We start from the raw sequence: 4364 nt of genomic DNA on the forward strand, positions 1-4364 counted from the left end.
CCTAATATTGTAACTTGTGATTTTTTTCTTTTTGCTTAAATAAATCTGCAATGCAGAACAGGACAAGGAGCTGGGTATATATATCTAATAATAAAAAAAAGTTTGTTTGCTGAAAACTTTATTAATGCTATTGTGAATGGGTTTTCTTTGAAAATTCTTTAGAAGTTACACTTCCATGATCAGTATTGTCCAGTGGTGAGTGACGTTCTTTTTTACACAGGCCTTTAAGTATTGGTGAGCTATGCTCTGCAATGGGTATAAACCTGCAGCTTACTCCAGGTTCAGGATTTTATCATGTGTGGCTCAAGCAGACATTACAATCTGACTGCAAGATAGTACTTCAGAGGAAAGGTACTCAGCTTTTCATTGAAGAATTTTCTGGAAGCCAAACTAAAGGTCAGAGTTGTTTTTATTTCAGTTATAAAATTATTATAAGACAGAATCCTATGACACCAGGGCTAGATTTATACTTTGTTTCTCCCCTAGGGCAGTGCGTTTTGATGGGTTTTTATGTTCTAATGATGTTTCAGTGATGAAATGTTAGTGGCTGTTAGCCACAAGTATCCTCCACTTACACCAACATTTTCGGAGCCAAACAAATGCCACCCCTTGTTACCATGGCACGCTAGGCCCTCTGATGCTTTTGTTAAGATAACACCTCTTTATCATTTTTACCACAGCAGCTAATCATTTTCCTCTTTTATAGTAAATACACGTAAACTGTTAAAGTTACCTCTTGGAGAAGTTGTTGAAGTTAATCCAGAGAATCACCCTAACTATAAGGTGAGTTCATAAAAAACTTTACCTATAATTATTGGTTATAGTTAATCTCCTAATTAATGGTTTTGTGTTTTGATTTTTACTACTATTCTGACACAGGATTGAGTTGCACATTGAATAATAATTTTAGTTCAGCTTAAGGTTTAGACAAAATTTTTAGAGAAACTGTGTTGGGTAGGATAGTAGGATCTAGCTGGTAGAGAAATGGTCTTCATGTTTGAGCAATGTTATTGGCAGGTCAGTTTGGCAAGCAGATTTCCTATTGATCAAGGTTTTGTGAGTGTGTCAACCGATGCTGCTGGGGCCACAACCCCATATTGTAATCATTGATGTGCTGGTCCCTGGGATCTTAAATGGGTTAATAGAGTTTTATCTTCTATTAATAACAGTTTAAAAGGTGTTTTACTAAACTAATAATGTGTTTTATAACTTTTTATTGTATTTCTTCTAAGTCACCGCTTCCAAATCTCGTTTAGAAATGTTTGTGACTAAATAGTTAGATAAAATCTAGTTATGTTTCTGGACGTCCTAATATTACGGTGGATGTTTTGTTTCCAGGTGGTACAGTTTAGAACTTTGATAAGAGCAGACAACATTGGAATACATTGCCGTCAATATCTTTGGACTGTGGTTCAGTTATTTGCAGTGTTGCATTAGTTATAAATATATAATTCTTCTACATTGGCCAACTATTTGGTGGCATGGGAATACTTCTTAGCATTTTTGAAAGTCATTCCTTCCATGATGTGTTAGTGTCAGAAGCTTTTGCCCTATCCCTTATTAAGTAATGATTCAAGCTTAATACTTCTGTCTTGTTTATAAATTGTTGTCAGGTATATCTTTTTTTTTGTAGTTACATAGTTATCCCTTATGTTTCTTTTTTTTTTTTTTTTTTTTTGGTGTACTGGGGTTATAAAAGGTTCTCTCGTAAGCAAGTTTTTGTTCCTGACATGGTATGGTTCTAACATGGTATAGGTATTTATACAACTGCTAAAATCTTTGTTGAATGAAAACTGAAACTGTTTATTACTATAAACTTTATAGAGCTCTGCTTATTATATCCATGATATATATGTACTGGAAAGTATTAAATAACAATATTTACCTAATTTTGTTAGCTCTTCAACAGTTAAAAACAAAAAATTGGCATCCTAAAAACATTTTTATTGTAATTACTTTGCACGTTTTACATTGCATAAAGAGAGTGTAGCCCAATTGGTCAGTACAGGCATTACTGAAAAGCACCTATCCAAACCATTCACTTTTATTGAACTCCTGGTAATGTGAGATATCAATTTGCTTGCTAACATTTAACCACAGCTAAAATTGAAATACACATATTGAATCTTTTTATTAAGTTCTAAATCTGTTTCTTTTTTTTAATAGATTTTTCTGGAAAGTAACTCATAGAAAGGCACACGTCTCTGACAATGAGATATTTGATTAAAACCTTCCTGTGCTGTGTATCATGCTACTTGCCCTAGAAAAGGACATATCAAATGCACAATTGCCCTAATCTTGTTATTAAATATAACATCTTACAATGATTTGGAAAATTTTTGTACCTAAAAACTAGTACCTAATATAGAAATGCTCACTGTATTTCCCTGGGTGCCCCTTTAAAGAAGAAAATTCCTACCCAAGTATCACATCAGACAGCCAGATTGGGCTGCCAACCCTAGAGATATTCAGCCAATCAGACATTTGTAGTTATAAACTCATGATGCCTAAAAAAAGGTCAGTCACATATTCAGTAAACTGATATCTGAAAATAAACAAAAGTAAATTTATAATCACTGTCACTTTTTACCTTCTGTAAACAATGCACACAACTGCAGGACAGTGAGCACCTACTGCGAAGATAACAAATGTTTGTGAATAATAATAAGATTGGGAATGTTCTGTGAATATTGATAGACATGCTAACTGTGTGCCTGAGAAAGTTTGTGACAGGATCAAACATTTGGAGCTATCAGAGCATAAACTGACAGTTTATAGCAGAAGATCCTGGCTGGCTTCGATTAATCTCATGAGATTACAATGATAAAAGCCCTCAGGAAGTTTATTTGCTTGTTAATATTAAAAACTATATATAACTATATAAAACAAGTGTGCTGTTGCTCCTTAAACCTTCTTTGCAGAGAGGGATATATTTTACAAATTAGTGACATGGTCATTTATATGATACTGGCAAGTGAAAATTTAAATATATAAAATTTTCTATTTTCAAATGATCTTCGCATGCAGATATATTGCAAAACAATACAAAAAAAAGGGGGGGGGGGGTAGCCTGCAAGTACAAGCTTCCGATTTACATGGACATTTTTGCACTGCATATAATTGGAAGAAAAAGAACCATACACATTTGAAATAGAAACATTTGAAATATGACTATTTATTATTATTCAAATGATATGAATTGCAAATTACAAAACTCATCAACACCTATGCTAATATCTATTTTTTCAGTAATGTATGCATACAAATATATATCTTTCTATTACATATGTATTTAAGCATTTTAAACATATACAGGTAGTATATCCCCCTATCATCACCCCCCTTTCCCATGTTGGTTTAAAGGCTTGCCACAAATGAAATTTCTATAACCACCATTGTATTCTACATGGGCTTTGCTTTCAGAAAGTATATAACATTTTGGGGTTTTAGGGGAGACTTCATGTAGAAAATGTGAATTTTAACAGAATACTGAAAAGAAAAGTGGCCCCACCAGTGAAAGGGTTAAATCCTACAAATATTTATTTAGGGTTGGGGGAGTAAAGTAGGGCTTTAAATCTTTGTTGGCTGTTGCAAACTTGCTCAAATGCATATTTAGTTTTCCTGGGAGAAGGTTATGGGGTGGGGACATAGGAAAAGAACTTTCAATCCTCTGATTTAGCAGATGTGCTGCTTTGGAATAACTAATAGCCGATAATATACTCAGTATGGTAAGAGATCTTTTGAGCAGAATAATTGCCAATGATTTATAATGGGGTAGGGATTCTAAACTCAGTGAGTAATAGGTTAGGATGCAGTGTTTGTTTTTTTTAACTATTTTAATACTGTCTAATTGATTTAACAATAGCATGCTTAGAATAAAGACAGCAGTAATTAAAAAGAATTGCATTAATGAAAAAGTAGTTTTGGTTTTGTGCATTGATTGACACAAATGATATGGGTTCCAGTCAGGCTGCAGCTAAACAGAGGCTGTTGTATATAAAGCTATATAGGCAAGAACTGTGCATATCACCAAGACATTTAGAGCAATAATATTTACACATGTTGACTAATAACAGGGCCAAGTAGTACAATCTACATGAATAGTAGTGATGTTTTCTATTCTAATATTGGTCTGTTTACAATAGAGTCACTAACCCTGATACAACTGCCCTAAGGAATGCCTGTTTAACTTTATTTCTAGTTAAATCATGCTCCCATGCCATAACACTTTTATAGCTAATACAGTTTATCACTCATCTGCATTCTCCTAATCCTCCTAAATATTTAAGCCAGAACAAAGATAAGAACTATGTAGTTAAAACACAATCTATGCATATTAGTAAAAATAATAAATGACTAAATAT

General features: G+C 33.3%; 1 long non-coding RNA gene across 1 annotated transcript; it reads left to right on the forward strand.

The window, feature by feature from the left end:
• The first annotated feature begins 6 nt into the window (after positions 1 to 6).
• Positions 7 to 2192, forward strand: LOC140321313 (uncharacterized). The gene is made up of 3 exons (XR_011918898.1): positions 7 to 396; positions 707 to 783; positions 2167 to 2192. It is a non-coding gene; the product is annotated as an uncharacterized lncRNA (long non-coding RNA).
• Positions 2193 to 4364: the final 2172 nt, after the last annotated feature.

This window comes from Pyxicephalus adspersus, unplaced genomic scaffold (assembly GCF_032062135.1).
Source record: "Pyxicephalus adspersus unplaced genomic scaffold, UCB_Pads_2.0 Sca2235, whole genome shotgun sequence".
NCBI lineage: Eukaryota > Metazoa > Chordata > Amphibia > Anura > Pyxicephalidae > Pyxicephalus > Pyxicephalus adspersus.